General features: G+C 37.3%; 1 protein-coding gene across 4 annotated transcripts in view; it reads right to left on the bottom strand.

The window, feature by feature from the left end:
• The window catches only part of SDCBP (syndecan binding protein), a 46,754-nt gene extending 29,156 nt beyond the window's left edge, over nt 1–17,598 (bottom strand). For 3 of the 4 annotated variants that reach the window (XM_047724046.1, XM_047724043.1, XM_047724047.1), the window contains exon 1: nt 17,464–17,598. The gene's annotated coding sequence lies outside the window, so the exon portion shown is untranslated. Of the gene's footprint in view, nt 1–16,623; nt 16,645–17,463 lie in introns of those variants that run through there. The other variant, XM_047724045.1, reaches the window with a different exon arrangement.
• Nucleotides 17,599–17,836: the final 238 nt, after the last annotated feature.

Consider the following 17,836-nt stretch of genomic DNA (forward strand, 5'->3'; position numbering starts at 1 on the left):
ACTCTTAGCTCACTCATTTCCCAGAAGTTACTTCATACTCACAAATACTCAAACTTAATCCCAGGAAAGAAATAGGCTTTTCAGACATTCTTTAAATAACAAATATAACCCCACCTTATGATAAGGATTCAGTTTCAGGTTTGCTCTAAGTATGTGACCTTAATTAACTCATCATTCTTCTAAAATATAAAGGATTTCTCAATGATTTTACTTCACAAACTATTTTTATGGCTTCATTTCACATCATTTCTTTCTAAGCATTACAATATTCTAGCCACAAACTACTTGCTATTTCCCACACTGGTTGAGTTCTTCTTTGCCCTGCATCTGCAAAAACTTGCTTTCTCTTCCTGGAATGTACTTCGAAGACTTCTCTCAAAATCTCAGTCAAGAGCCACTTCTGTAAGGATACCTCTAATGACCTCAGTCTAACATTGTTTCTCTCACTTCAGAAGTTTTACTCTGCCTTTTATTATATAGTGAGTTTCTCTGCTCTTGAGATCAAGGCCTTAATTTCTTATTTATCTAGCATGATTCCTTATTGTAAAAGAAGTCAAACGTTTGTTAAATTTTGACCAATATTATCAAAATAGCCGTAAACAAGATATATTCAAACATTCATTGAAAAGTTCAAATTTTTAAAATCTTTCATGTCTATATCTTTGAACACAAACTGTTCAAAGCTTTCAGGGAAAATAATAAATTTCTTGTATTATTTTTCTGAAGGGGTCCATTAACTTATATGAGTTAATCTTTAATCTAATGTCAAAAATAATTAGCCCTTTTTGAAGAACTACCAAACTACCTTTGAAAAATCCTTTCAAGTATGACTGGAATTTCAGAATGACCATTAATGAGACTTAAGGGGATTGTGAAAATAATTCTGTTACATCAGTATGTGAATTTCTCATTTTACTTTCACTTGAAACTCCTTTCCCATGCTATTGTTGTGCTGACTATAGAATTTTGTTTCTAGGCCTCTCCTTCAGCTAAGAACCAATAACAAGGTATAGATCCTACTGACCCTGAGATTAGTAGGCAAAATGTCTTGCCATCTACTCTACCAGCGTTTAGCACAACATTCCTAATAGCTTTGTTTCACTTGTTTAATTCCTGGAAAGAACTGGTATCTCTACTTACTCCTAGCCCAGGTTTGGCCCACTCTAAACTCTTTGCAACCTCACAGACTCTCAACTCTCTCCATGCATAATGAAAGGTCTCTGCACCCAATGCATCCCTAGGCCTTAGAAAATAGCCCCCAAGTTAGTTTCTACTAAGAGGTTTCTCAGGGCTTGGAATATTTACAGGGTTTCTTTAGAACATCTAAAAATAAAAAATACCTGACTATTTTCTGCCTCAGTATCAACTTTCCCATTTGAATCTCCATCTCCTCAAGGTAATGTCAGGGCAGCTTCTTTGGAGTCTTTATGTACATACAGACTAAAGGTTTCTGTAACTCAAATACCATATGTAATATTTTGGAACATCTAGTTAATTTGCTTTCCAGCTGCAACACTCTGGTTAATGAAGTAGGAAACATTAGGAAACATACTAGTAAAGTTTTCCAGATAATATCACCTAGAACGGCAATACATATAATTTTCTGAGTTGTTGATCTCACTCCCTCAATCAAACCAACTGCTACAACTAGTCTCCATTTTTTTTTTAATGACGAGTGATTAAGTTAAAATGGTATTTGTTTATTTATCCCAGCTGTTAAAAAAAAATCATAGGACGATGAAAACTCGGGACTGTAGAATCCGTGATCTTAAACTGTAGTTACAACACTCCTGGTACTCTAGCTTTTGTAGCTGCTGCCCAGAAGACAATCCTTGTTTGCCTGATTCTGGTGGCCAGCTTGGCTTAAATTCATCAATCCCATAACACTCTAACAAACAGAACAGCTGTTAATAGGCTATCTTCCCCACGGCACAAAGCAGACACAGCAGAATGAAATAAATTCCACCCCCCCCCCCAAGTCTTTCTATGAAAGAAGTTGATTAGCTTATCTTCCTTCAGAGCTGTAGCCTGAATATAGCCTTCTAATTAAACACACATCCAAGGGCTGACTACAATTGTCTCCAGAAACGGGGAGGCCAGTGGATGCCATCTAGGCATTCTCCTTTTGCCCCATATCAGGTCACTGGTGTCTCCAAGAAAGAAGCTGAAGTACAAGCTGCCCATAAGGCACATCCCCAGATAAACAGGCTTTAGTAGCCAGGAAGCCTGTATTCACAGGTTCAACACTTGACTATAAAACAACAACAACAACAAAAGTGAACTGGCTATCACCCTAGGGCACAAAACAGAATGAGCAGACAGAAATCTTCCCCTGAAAGAGGTATTCTGCATACTTTAAAAGTTGCTGCCTGGGCGCCTGGGTGGCTCGGTGGGTTAAGCCGCTGCCTTCGGCTCAGGTCATGATCTCGGGGTCCTGGGATCGAGTCCCGCATCGGGCTCTCTGCTCAGCGGAGAGCCTGCTTCCTCCTCTCTCTCTCTCTCTTTCTCTCTCTCTCTGCCTGCCTCTCTGCCTACTTGTGATCTCTCTCTGTGAAATAAATAAATAAATAAATAAAAAATAATAAAAAAAAAAAAATAAAAGTTGCTGCCTGAAGGTCTAGCTTCCAATCAGTCTGAATCTAGGACCTGAGATTCTCCCTTTTGGAACTTGGTTGGATCTCAGCATACCATCAACTACCAGGAGCAACTAAGAATAAAATAGGCTGCTTGGACAATTAAAAAAGTTTTGAGATACAACCAAGAACTGAGTTAAATGATGAGATCCATCTCTTCTATGGTCTGTGTCACTCAAGAGTAAGAAAGATGGTTTTTTAATCTAATCATTGAAATCAACAGAAAGTCAAGGAAAATGGAGAAACAAAGGAATATTCCAAGAGAACAAGATATAACTTCAGTAAAAGACCTTAATGAAATGAAGATAAACAATACACCTGACAACTCAAAATAACAGATATAGAGATGCTCACCTAGCTCAGGAGAACAATGGGTGAAAAAAGTGAAAATTTCAAGAGTACATATGAAAGTACCAAGTAGAAGTCAAAGAGCTAAAAAATACAATAACATAACTGAAAATACAACAGAAGGATTCAACAACAGGTTAAATTAAGTAGAACACAGAATTCATGAACTCAAAAACTGAGTAGTACAACTAATCCAATCAGAGCAGCAGCAACAACAATAACAACAACAACAAAGGATGGGTGAGGGAGTAAAGATAGCTTAAGAGACTAACAGGACATCAACAAAACCAACATTCCCATTATAAGGGTCCCAGAAGAAGGCAGAAAGGGGCAGAAGAACACTTACTTGAAAAAATAAATGGCTAAAACTTCCCTATCCTGAGAAAGGAAACAGATACAGAGATCCAGGAAGTCCAAAAAGTTCCAAATAAGATGAACCCAAAGAAACCCACATCAAAACACATTATAATGTCAAGTGTTTAAAAAGAGAGAGAGAATCTTAAAAGCAGAAGGAGAAAAAAAACAGGTTATGTACAAAGGAACCGCCATAAGACACTAAGCACACTTTTCAGCTGAAACTCTGCAGGCCAGAAGACGTGCCATGATATAAAGAAAAAAACTGCCACCAAGAATACTCTACTCGGTAAAACTCTCCTTAAGAACTGAAGGACTGGATACCTGGGTGGCTAAGTTGGTTAAGCAACTGCCTTCAGCTCAGGTCAAGATCCTGGAGTCCCATGATCGAGTCCGCCCGCAGTGGGGAGTCTGCTTCTCTCTCTGACCCTCTCCCCTTTCATGCACTCTCTCTCTCATTATCTCTTAAATAAATAAATAAAATCTTTAAAAAAAAAAAAATTTTTGAAGGAGAGATAAGTTTTCCAGACAAGCAAAAGCTAATGGGATTCATCACCACTAAATGTGTCTTACAAGGAACCGAAGGGTGCCAATTACAGGAAAATATAAGAAAGTATGAATCTCACTAGCAAAAATAAATATATTGTAAAATTCAGAATTATCTAGTACCATAAAGACGCAATCACTTACAAAGCTAGTTATGAATGCTAAAAAAAAAAAAGTAAAAATAACTAAGTATAATAATTTGCTAAGGAATATACAAAAGAAAAATAAGTGTGACATCAAAAATAAAATGTAGAGATGAGGATGCTCACTCTTGCCACTTTTACTCAATACAGTATTGGAAGTCCTAGCCAGAGCAATTAGGTAAGGAAAAAAAGGCATCAAAACTGGAAAGGAAGAAGTTGAAACTGTCTGTATTGTGGGGGATATATTACGTTTGGAAAGCCTAAAGACTCTATCAAAAAACTGAGCTAATATACAAGTTCAGTAGAATTATAGGATTAAAAAAAAACAATATATAAAAATCACCTTTTTCTACACACTAATAAGCTAAAAGAGAAATTAAGAAAAAAAATTCCATTTATAAATGCATCCAAAAAATAAGATATTTAGAATAAATAATCAAAGAGATGAAAGACCTGTAAACTAAAACCATAAAACAAGGATGAAAAAAACTGAAGACAATACAAATAAAAAGATATTCTATGCTCATGGATTGGAAGACTTAATATTGTTAAAAAGTACATGCTTCCCCAAGCAATCTATAGATTTAATACAATCTCTTTGTACAAAAATTCCAATAGCATTTTCAAAGGACTAAAATTTAAAAAATCCTAAAATTTTATCTTGAAAGAACAGGCTAGAAGCAGCACACTTCCAGATTTCAAATTACCTTATAAAGCTATAGTAATCAAAAGGGTGAGCTATTGGCATAAAAACAGACATACAGATCAATGGAACAAAAAAGCCAGAAATAAACCCACACATGTGTGGTCAATTAACTTATGACAAAGAAGCCAGGAATAATACAATGAAGAAAGTTGCTGGAAAAGCTGGGACAAACACATGCAAAACAATTAAACCGGACCAGTATCTTATACCATACACAAAAATCAACTCAAAATGGATTAAGGATTAGAACTTAGGCCTAAAAACCCCTAGGAAAAAAATACAGATGACAAGCTCCTTGACATTGGTCTTGGTGACGATTTTTTTTGGATGTAACACCAAAAGTAAATGCAGCAAAAGAAAAATAAACAAGTGGGGACTATGTCAAACTAAAAAAACCCTGCAGAGCAAAGAAAACAGTCAATAAACTAAAAGGCAACTTACAAAACAAGAAAAAATATTTCCAAATCATATATTTGATAAGGAGTTAATATCCAAAATAACTCAAGACAAAAAAAAAAACAAAAAATAAATGATTCAAAATTGGACAGAGGAGCCAAATAGACATTTTTCCAAACACCTACAGATGGCAAACGTGTATATGAAAAGATGCTCAACTCAACATCATTAATCATTAGGGAAATGTAAATCAAAATGAGAATGAGGGGGGCACCTGAGTGGCTCAGTGGGTTAAAGCCTCTGCCTTCGGCTCAGGTCATGATCCCAGGGTTCTGGGATCGAGCCCCGCATCAGGCTCTCTGCTCGGCGGGGAGCCTGCTTCCTCCTCTCTCTCTGCCTGCCTCTCTGCCCACTTGTGATCTCTGTCAAATAAATAAATAATTTTTTTTTAAATTAAAAAAAAAAAAAGATGGTCTTTAAAAAAAAAAAGAGAGAGAGAATGAGGTACACCAGCTATTAGAATGGCTATTATCAAAATGACAAGAAATAAGTGTTAGTGAAGATACGGAGAAAAAGGAACCCTTTTACACCACTGGTGGGAATGTAAATTGGTACAGCCACTGTGGAAAACAGCACAGAGGTTCCTCAAAAATTAAACAGAACCACGATATGATCCAGCAATTCCACTCTGAGGTATTTATCTGAAGGAAAAAAACACCAACTTAAAGATACCTGCATCTCCATGGTCCAGGCAGCACCATTTAAAATAGCCAAGCTGGAAGCAAGCTGTGTCCACAAATGGATGAATAGGTTAAAAAAAAAAAAAATAGTAGTATATATACACAACAGAATATTTTTCAGCCATAACAAAAGAAGAAATCTTACCATTCATCTATGGATGAATGGATAAAGAAAACCTGAGACTACACAAACACACACAATGGAATTTTAAGCCATTAAAAAAAAGGGGGGGTATCTTGCTATTTGTGACAATATGGGCAGACCTTAAAGGCATTATGCTATGTGAAATAAGTCAAAACAGTAACCATAAGACCTCATTTACATGTGAAATCTAAACAACAAAAAAACTCAATGACACTGGAGAATAGATTAGTGATTCCCAGAGATGGGAAGGAGGTGGGAAAGGAAAAAGATGGGCAAAACGGAGGAAGGGAGTCAAAAGGCACAAAACTTCCACTTATAAAATAAGTCAGTCTCGGAGATGTAATGTACAGGATGATGACTGGAGTTAATAGTGCTGTCCTATATATTTGAAAGTTGTTAAGAGAGTAAATCTTAGAAGTTTTCACCACAAGGAAAAAAACCGTGTGGTGACAGATGTTAACTAGACTTACTGTGATCATTTCACATTATGTACAAATATAGAATCACTATGTTGTATGCCTAAAACTAATATAATGGTTATAGCTCTATTACACCCGAATTTTAAAAATTTAAAAATATACTGGGGGGAGAAAAAAAAAAAAGCCAAGTCTTAGTCTCAGCTCTGCCACAACTACGTTTCTTTCTATCAACTTCACGGATGCTACAGTAAATCAACAAAGTACCTATTCTCTAAGTCAAAAAATTTAGAACACATTCTTCTTTAAATATCTGCCACTAGTGCTATGTTCCTGGAACTCTTCAATAGCAAAGGGTTTGAACGTTCTAGTCCCGTAAGTTACTTTCATAGGAAAGCAGCATATCAAATTATTCCCTTATTTAAACATAGCAGCAGCCTAATTAGCTTCAATACAGTACAAACATTTTTAATTATCACAAGAAACAACAAATGAACATCAGGAAAGTAACCTAAAGTACCTCCTTAATCCAAAAGGGACACATTCCAAGACTTAGCGGATATCTGAATTAGGGATAGTCCCGAAACTATATATACCAGGCTTTTTCCTACACATATACAACTATGATAAAGTTTAAATTACAACTAGGCACAGTAAGAAATTAGTAACAATAAAACATGCTACAAAAGTTCTATGAATGTGCTCCAATGTGTTCTCTCTCTCTCTCTAAAGATATTACTGTACTGTACCTGCCCTTCCTGTGATGATGTTAGATGATAAAATGGTGAGATGAAGTAAGGTGAATGACATAGGCATTGTGACCTAGTGTAGGCTACTACTGACCTTCTGATGATAGATCAGAAGGGAGGATCATCTGCATTCAGACAACTGGTGACTATGCAGATAAGGGGTGATACTATATTACTATATGATAGCAAATTAAAAATCATCTTAAGGCCCTAAAACAGCATTTCTTCAAATTTCAAGTCCATAAGGATAAACCAGAAATGCTAATAAAGATTATACAGTCCTAGCCCAAAAACTGAAACAGTTAAATCTAGACTAGGGTTCAGAAATCTGCCCTCAACCCTTTATATTTCATCAGGGTCCCCTGGATTCAATTTTAATTTCTAAGTTCCTTTTCTCAGAAGTTCTATTTAGTGACTTTTAGTCTTTTTTTTTAAAGATTTTATTTATTTATTTGACATAGAGAGAGAGATCACAAGTAGGCAGAGGCAGGCAGAGAGAGAGGGGGAAGCAGGCTCCCCGCCTAGCAGAGAGCATGATGTGGGGCTCGATCCCAGGACACTGGGATCACGACCCGAGCCAAAGGCAGAGGCTTTAACCCACTGAGCCACCCAGGCACCCCAGGTGACTTTTAGTCTTTCTTGGAGATCTTACAAAGAAAGAAAAGAAAGAAAAATCTTTAAATGTAGTAAAATCATTCCCTTTTAAATATCTTAAGGGTTCAACTGAACTTTTTTATAAATCTAAAATGTACTATGGGATTTTAGTGAAGTTGTATTCCTCTATGTTGAAACACCCTTCTATTTCAACAATCCATAAGTTATTATATCAGAATTCATCAGTTATTGCCAACTCGTCTAAAAAACTAAAAATAACAAAAAAAATAAGATCAGAGAATGATGCAATACAGAAATAATCACATTCTTTCATCCTTCAGTTTGTATTGCCCAAAGTACTGCATCCTCTTTCAAGAACATATAAACTCTGAAGACACTACATCCATGCTTGTTCTCTACAGAAGTGTTCCTTGAACACTTGGAATTTTTCACTTTCACCCATGATGGCAGAGAAAAGGAAACTGGAGGAAAACATTTATTGGACAAATCAGAAGACATGTAGCTATACCCTAGACTCTTATGATAATGACAGAATCAATTATATAAGCAATTCACAGGCCATGAATTTTCAGATCATGATGATATCCTAACTGAAATTTTTCCAAATTAAAAAATAAGTAAACAATACACTTGCAATTAATAAAAGACATAAAACTTTTCACTCAGTCATTCAAAAGGAAGAATTTTATGATACAGTATTTTGAAACAAGTCCCTTGATCCTGTTTTACTAATATATTACCTTCTTTTATTCTTTTATATTTGTAGACCAAAATTTACTTGATATGGCTTTTTTTTTTTTTAAGATTTTATTTATTTATTTGACAGAGAGAGAGATCACAAGTAGGCAGAGAGGCAGGCAGAGAGAGGGAAACAGGCTCCCTTGATATGGCTTTTAAGTGACCAAATGAAAGTTGGCCTTTAAGTAAGTATGACTGGAAAGAAACAGTAATATAGTGAAGTTTTTAAAACTCATCACATTGATTATTCTAATTGGTATTTACAATATAAAGTATAAATGAAAATACTCTGCAAATACAGAACAAAGAAGATGGTCATCCTCTCAATAAAATCATTAGCCATTAAAATTTGTAAAAGTGCTGCATTTTGACAATACAAGTACAAAAATCACCAGATGGTAACAGTAGAACTAGAGATGTATTTGAAATCTAGAATCAATATTGTATTTTGACAACCAAGTTCATGAAGGAGAACCATAAATAATGATTAGCTATAACAGAGACATATTTGAAACCTGGGAACAGTATCAGATGGACATGTGCTAATTTCCTGCATGACAACTGATGAACAATTAGTTGTACTCAAAAAGATGCTGCCCATTTCAGCCATATATACTTTCAAATCCAAGAAAATTTAGAATAAAAACATGGGTTTCTTGGCACACCAGAGTGGCTCAGTCTGTTAAACATCCAACTCTTGGGGCGCCTCAGTGGCTCAGTGGGTTAAAGCCTCTGCCTTCAGCCCAGGTCATGATCCCAGGGTCCTGGGATCAAGCCCCACATCGGGCTGTCTGCTCCTCAGGGAGCCTGCTTCATCTTCTCTCTCTCTCTCTGCCTGCCTCTCTGCCTACTTGTGATCTCTGTCTGTCAAATAAATAAATAAAAATCTTTAAAAAGAAAAAAAAAAAACATCCAACTCTTAATTTCAGCTCAGGTCATGACCTCAGGGTCATAATATCCACCCCTCATCAGGTTCCATGCTCAGCTCAGCATCTGCTTGAGATATTCGTTCTCCCTCTCCCTCTGCCCCCACCACCTGCTCATGCTCTCTAATAAAAACAAAAAAACAACAAAAACTCATGGGATTCTTGTGTTCCACAGTTATTAAAACTGTATTTCTTATAAAACTGTGCTTCAACTATCCCTTTACCCTCACTTCTGCAAATTTTTCTGAAGATAAAACTAAAATATAAAAAAGGAAGTGTCCACTGGGCTCAGATGGTAAATGGTGATGACCAAGTCTGAAAGTACACAGAGGATTAATTAAGCATCCTAAACGGTTCATAAATGATGTCAATAAACTCACTTTGATAAAGTCCTAACAGCCATCTACAATGACGATTCTCAAACTTGGCTAATCATCAGATCAGAATTACCTGGGCACTACTTAAAAATAGCTTCCCAGGCTGACACAGATTTCATCAAAGGACTTAAGAAATCTTTTAATAATTATCCAGGGAGATTCTCAAAAGCCATCGTGAAATGTGGCCATAGAAATCTACTGTTAAGTCGAATACTTTCTTCTTACCCATAAGGTTCCATTTCTGACCTACTGGACTGGCAAAAATCCAAAGTTTGACAAGACTCTCTACCAGTAAGGTTTTGAGAAACACTCATACATTACCCATGGAAGTGTACAATTTCCATATAGAGTAAGTTTGCAGTATCTATCAAAATTATAAGTACAGATACCCTCCAACCCTGCAATCCAGGTCTTCAGTCCATAAATATATATGCACATAAAAAGTGACGTATAGGGGCACCTGGGTGGCTCAGTGGGTTAAAGCCTCTGCCTTTGGCCCAGAGCATGATCCCAGGGTCCTGGGATCGAGCCCCACGTCTGGCTCTCTGTTCAGCGGGGAGCCTGCTTCTCTTCCTCTCTCTCTGCCTGCCTCTCTGCCTACTTGTGATTTCTGTCTGTCAAATAAATGAATAAAATCTTAAAAAAAAAAAAAAGTGACATATATAAAAGCTTATTCACTGAAGCATCAACTACAATAGCAAAAGACTTCAAACAAAGGAGGAAGTTCTACATACAATATTGAAAGGGATTTAACATATCATTACATGAAAAAACATAGCATGCTTTAGAGCAATATATAAACATGCTAACATTTGTGTTACAAGGAAGAGGGAGCTTAAAGATCTAGAAAAGAAAGTACAAACTAAACCTAAAGCTAGCAGAAGGAAATCATAAAGATCAGAATAGAGAAATGAACTAGAAAATGGGGGGGAGGGGATCAATGAATCCAAAAGTTGTTTCTTTGAAAAAAAAATCAACAAAATTGAGCTAGACCAAGACATAAAAAAGAAAACTCAAAATACTAAAGTTAGAAAATGGAAATATTCACAGATTCTACAAAAATAAACTAAAAGTACTCTGAATAATTTTACACCAAAATACTGGATAACTTAGATGAAATGGACAAATTCCAAGAAACATAAAACCTACCAAAACTAAATCACAAATAAATTAAGAATCTGAACATAGTGAGAAGACTGAATCAGTAATCAAAAATCTCCCAAATAAAAACCCTAAACCTTAAGCTTCATTGGTGAATTCTATTAAACATTAAAAAAAAAAAAATACCAATCCTTCTCAAAATTTGAGATAAAGTTGAAGGGAACACTTCCTAACTTATTCTATGAAGACAGCATTAACCTGGTATCAAAGACAGTCACTCCAAGAAAGAAAACTACAAACCAACATCCCTTATGAACACTGCAAAAATCCTCAAAATACTAGAAATCGAATTTGACAGCACACTGAAGTATTACACACATTTTAACAAGTGGGATTTGATCCTGGAATACAAGGATGGTTCAACATACAAAAAATTAATCAATGTGGGACACCTGGGTGGCTCAGTGGGCTAAGCTGCTGCCTTCGGCTCAGGTCATGATCCCAGGGTCCTGGGATCAAGTCCCACATCGGGATCCTTGCTCGGCAGGGACCCTGCTTCTCTCTCCGCCTCTGCCTGCCTCTCTGCCTGCTTGTGAGCTTGCTCGCGCGCGCGCTCTCTCTCTCTCTCTCTCTCTCTCTGACAAATAAATAAATAAATAAATAAAATCTTTAAAAAAAAAATTAATCAATGTAACAGACCACATCAACAAAACGAAGGGTAATAGAAAAACATATGATCATCTCAACTGATACAGAAAAAATATTTCATAAAATTCAGTAGTCTTTTACAATTAAAAAAAAAAAAGAAATTCAACAAAATAGGAATAGAAGAAAATTACATCTACATAATTTAGAGCCACATATGAAAAACTCACACCAAACATCATACTCAGTGGTAAGTGACTGTTTTTCCTCTAAGATCAGGAACAAGGCAAGGAAACCCACTTTCACCATTTCTATTCAACATAGTACTAGAAGTTCTAGCCAGAACTACTAGGCAAAAATAAGAAATAACAAGCATCCACACTGAAAATTAAGTAAAATGATCTGTGCAGATCATTTAATTTATATATCTAAGGTTTAGAAAGCTGTAAAGACTCCACAAAAAAAGCTGTTAGAACTAATAAATCCAGCAACGCTGCAGGGTACAGTCAATGAACAAAATCAGTTGATTTCTATATATGAAAAATAATCTGAAAATTGTTATTGTCTTACAACAGCATAAAAATAATACTTAAGAATTAACGCATTTGTTAATTTAATCAAGGAGGTAAAAGGCTTGTATAATGCAAACTGCAGAGGTACCTGTGTGGCTCAGTCAGTTAAGCATCCAATCTTGATTTTGGCTCAGGTCAGGATCTCAGGATCACAAGACTGAGCCCCAAGTCAGGCTCTGCACTCAGCAGGGAGTCTGCATGAGATTCTCTCCCTCTCCTTCTAACCCTTATCCTATTTGTGCTCACACTTGCTCTCTAAATAAATCTTAAAAAAAAAAAAAAAAAAGAAAGCTACAAAACACCGTTGAAAGAAATCAAAGAGGATATAAATAAAATGAAGCACACCCCACATTCATGGACTGGTAGACTTAATACTGTTAAAATGTCGGTATTATCCAAAGTGATCTCAAGATTCAATGGAATCCTTATGAAAATAACAATGACTTTTTTTCAGGAACAGAAAAACTCATCCTAAAATCCATATGAAATCTCTAAGAACTCAAATATCCAAAACAATCTTGAAAAAAACAAAAGTGGAAGGCTCATACTTTCTCATTTCAAAACTTACTATAAAACTACACTAATCAAAACAGTAGGATATTAGCATACTGCCATACAGATCAATGGAGAAGAATAGTAAGCCTAGAAATAAACCCTCACACACATGGTTAAATGATTTTTAACAAGAGTGACAAGACCATTCAATAAGTAAAAGCCTTTTCAACAAATGGCGCTGAGCAAACTGGACATCCATGTGCAAAAGCGTGAAAGTGGACCTTTACCTAACACTACAAAAATTAACTCAAAATGGTAAACGACCTAAACTTAAGACCCAAAACAATAAAAACTCTTAGAAGAAAACATAGGACAGAAGATTCATGACTTTGGATTTACCAGTGATTTCTCTGGACAGGATACCAAAGGTAAAGGTAACAAAAGAAAATCTAGACACAACGGACTTCATGAAAATTTTAAATTTTTGTACATGAAAAGACAGCATCAACAAAGCAAAAAAAGCAACCCACAGAATGGGAGAAAATATTTGCAAATCATATATCCAATAAGAGATTAATCCCTTAATATCTAGAGTAGTTAGAGAACTACTAAAACTCAACAAGAAAAAAATAATACTGGCAAAAAAAAACTGAATAGAAATTTCTCCAAAAAAGATACAAGAATGGCCATGAACACATGAAAATAGGCTCAAAATCATGAATCATTACAAAAATGCAAATCAAAACTAGGAGATACCACCTCACACCCCTCAGAATGGCTACTATCAAAAAAACAAAAACCAAGTATTGAAGGAAAATTAGTCAGATATATGCAAAAGAATGAAACTGGACCACTCTCTCACACCATACACAAAAAATAAATTCAAAATGAATTAAAGACCAAAATGTGAAACCTGAAACCATAAAAATCCTAGAAGAGAGCACAGGCAGTAATGACTCTTAACATGGGCTATAGCAACATTTTTCTAGGTAAGTCTCCTGAGACAAGAAAACCAAAAGCAAAATTAACTATTGGGACTCCATCAAAATAAAGTTTCTGCAAAGCAAAAGAAACTATTATCAAAACTAAAAGGCAACCTACTGAATGGGAAAAGAGATTTGCAAATGACATACCTGATAATGGGTTAGTATACAAAATACATAAAGAACTTAACTCAAAGCCCAAAGAACAAATAATCCAACTTTAAAATGGGCAAAAACAGACATTTCCACAAAAAACACATCCAGATGGTCAACAGACACATAAAAAAATGTTCAGCATCACTCTTCATCATGAAAATGCAAATCAAAACCACAATGAGATATCACTTCACAACTATCAGAATGGCTAAAATAAAAAACAGAAAAAAAAAAAAAAACAAGTGTTGGTCATGATGTGAGAAAAAGGAACCCTCTGCACTGCTGGCAGGAATGCGAACTGCTACAGCCACTTTGGAAAACAAAATGGAAGTTCCTAAAAAAATTAAAAATAGAACTACCCTATAATCCGGTAATTGCACTACTGGGTATTTACCCCCAAAGTACAAAACAATGAATTCAAAGAGATACATGCACCCCTGTGTTTATTGCAGCATTATTTACAATGGCCAAACTATGGAAGCAATCCATGTCTATCAATAGATTAATGAAGATACGGGATATACACACACAGAGGAATATCCAGCCATAAAAAGGAATGACCTCTTGCCATTTGCAACAACATGGATAAAGCTAGAGAGCAGGCTAAGCAAAATAAGTTAGAGAAAGACAAATACCACGATTTCACTCATATGTGGAATGTGGGATTTAAGAAACAAATGAGCAAAGGTGAGAAAAAGAGGTAAACCAAAAAACAGACTCTTTACTATAGAGAACAAACTGATGGTAACCAGAAGGGAAGTGGCTGGGCAATCAGTGAAACTGGTGATGGGGATTAAGGAATATATTTGTCCTAATGAGCAATGGGTGATATTCAGTATTGTTTATTCACTATAATGTACACCTGAAACTAATATGACACTATATGTTGACTATATTGGAATTTTTTTAAAAAGTATCAATTAGCAGGAATGTGAATAAATTGAAACCCTTGTGCACTGTTTATGGGAATATAAAATGGTACAGCCACTATAGAAAAGAGAATGGTGGATCCACCAAAAAAACCCAAAAACAAAAAAAAAAATTAATTATATGATCCATCATTCCACTTCTGGGTATACATCCAAAAGAATTAAGATCTATGTCTAAAGAGATATTTGGACACCCATGTTCATAGCAGCAATATACACAAAAGCTCCAACATGGAAGTAATGCAAGTGTCAATCTATAAATGAATGGACAAGCAAAATGTGGTATATACATACAATGGAACATTATTCAGCTTTAAAATGGAAGGAATTTCTGCAACATGCTGGGTGAATCTTGAAGACATTATGTTAAGTGAAATACACCAATCACAAAAAGACAAATACTGTATGATCCCACTTATATGAGGTACTTAGTCAAAATCATAAACATATAATGGTGATTACCAAGGGCTGGGGGAAGGAGAGAACAGGGAGTTCTTGTTTAATGGGTATAGAGCTTCCACTTTACAAAATGAAGAGGTTTTTAAGGACGGATGGTGGTAATGGTTGTACAACACCGTCAATGTATTTAAACTTCTGAACTGCATACTTAAAAATGGTTGAGATGATAAATTTTGCTATGTGTATTTTACCACAGTAAAAAAGAAAAGAGGAAGGGGGAGAATATATGTTTGCATAGGTATCAAATATCCCTGGATGGATACCTAAAAAACATAAAAGGGTTGACTCCTATAAGAAGGAACTGTGGTTGGCTGGAGGACCTTTAAAAGGAAGGAGACTACACGGCACACCTTTTTTATTGCTTACATTCCAAGCCGTGTTACTGTTTACTGCCTCAAAAATCAAATAAATGTACAAATTATGTTGGCAGCACTTGGAAAAAAAAAACTAATAAATGCTAATATAACTATTACTAGATGCAGGACATATTTTAAAGTTGTTCAGAGGAATTTTTTTTTTTTTTTTTTTTTTTTTTTTTTAAGAAAATCTTGCCATGGGGCGCCTGGGTGGCTCAGTGGGTTAGGCCGCTGCCTTCGGCTCAGTTCATGATCTCAGGGTCCTGGGATCGAACCCCGCGTCGGGCTCTCTGCTCAGCAGGGAGCCTGCTTCCTCCTCTCTCTCTCTGCCTGCCTCTCTGCCTACTTGTGATTTCTCTCTGTCAGATAAGTAAATAAAATCTTTAAAAAAAAAAAAAAAGAAAAGAAAATCTTGCCATTTACTACCTTAAAAAATACCTAAATCTGGCAAAGACAGGAAAAAAAAATAGCTGACTCATGTTTAATTTAAGGAATGGTTTTATTGAAGAGTACATTCAACTGCCAACTATTTGTAAATTCATCCTCTTCTGGTAAAGATTTTTGTATCCTTATAATGCTCAAAATAACTAAAACTTAATGCTGTCGAAATTAAATCTGGATTATAATGGACTATTTCCTGAACATTTTAAAGGACATTCCACTTAATTATTTTCATTCTATAGCACAAACCACTTGATCCGTAATATTTCTGTACCATTTAAAGGACAAAAATTTACAGAACTGAAGTGGAACAAAAAACTTTTTTCCTTTTCTTTCCTTCTTTATTATTATTATTATTTTTTTTACCATTTCCCTCAACCTCAAATAGAAAAAGTAAAGAATGGAAAATCTGTATTTTAATCACATACACTGAAGGTAAAGCTAACAGCCTGCAGCTGTTTTCAATGTAATTTTCCTTTTTAATCAATTGGTTTTTTTCTTTCAAACACGTAGATATTAAGAGTTTGGTAAACCAAGTACTTCTCAAGAAATGTAGTACATAAAGAAAAAAAAAATCACAATGTATGTGCTGCCGAAGCAAGCACAAGAAAAAAAAAATCACAATAAATACGTATGCAGATAATATATACAGACCAGATAACCTAGAAATTCCTTTCAAAACCTGGCACACTGGAAGGCTCCATAATTAAATAATTCCACTTCGGTGAAAAGGACAACTTTCCACATCCATATGCCTTCACTTTCCCATTATTACAAGGAAATCCTGAAATGAAAACTCTGAGTCATTACATCTCAAGGGATACTTCCTTCTGCACACACCCTGCTGGAACGTTTCTCCCGCTTCTCCAACTTCTCCAAGAATAGGCGCGCAGCGAACGACCTCTCCCAACCCCCTTCCAGAAAGTCAAGGCTTGGCCCACTCAACAGACACCTCCTTCCCCCCTCCAAATCCAGGGCGGTCCGACTAAGCCACCCAGGAAGGTGACTGGGTACAGTCCAAGGAACGCAGAGCACCGTGACGAGCCACAGCCAGCCGCTCTTCCTCCACCGGTCCCCAGCGATCCCAGCCGAGAGGAACAAAAACGCTCGAGACCGACCAGAACGAGGAGCCCGAGCTGAGGCGGCAGCTGACGGCGTCGCCGCGGGCCGGGCCGCAGCGCTGTCCCTTACCCCGCCAACCCCCCGCCGTCCCTCTCACCGCCCCCTCACCCTTCGCCCCAGTCCCGGGCGGGACCACGAAACGCAAGGGTCGCAAGCGGAGCTAGCGGCTCGCGCAAACTTTCGCCCCGGGCTCCGGAGGGCGCAAGGACGGGCGCGGAGACCACTGAGGAGCCGACGTCGCCGCCGCTTCCCGAAAACCGCTGAGACCCAGACGCTCTCCGCTAGGTGATCCGGGGATCCCTCGCCTCCGTCCCTAGTCCCCGCACCCGGGACATGGCCGGAACACCCCTCTCTCCCCACACCGTTGCTCACCTAGGCCACAAGGACCCGCTCACCGCCGTCGCCGCCCCGCCGCCTCCGGTAACTGGCACAGACTTCCGAGACCCGAAGAGAGAAGAGCAGCGCGCGCCCGAGGACCGCCCGCGAGGCGCGTCACGGTGCCGCCCCCGCCTTCCGCCCGCGCAGGCGCGCGGCTCCAGGTCAGGTGACCCAGTCCCTATGGTAACAGGCCGGAGGTACTGGGGGACGGGGGAAGGGCGTGGGCTGCTCCTGCTAGTGCTAGGGTTGGGGAAGGTAAAGTCGCCCACACGCTGCCCGAGGTTATGCTCCCCACCTTCTCCACCCTCCCCAGGGGTGGTATGGGAGGGCCGGTGCTACCTGCCCTCTGCTGTGTTCCCTGTGTGCT

Source organism: Lutra lutra, chromosome 4 (genome assembly GCF_902655055.1).
Source record: "Lutra lutra chromosome 4, mLutLut1.2, whole genome shotgun sequence".
NCBI lineage: Eukaryota > Metazoa > Chordata > Mammalia > Carnivora > Mustelidae > Lutra > Lutra lutra.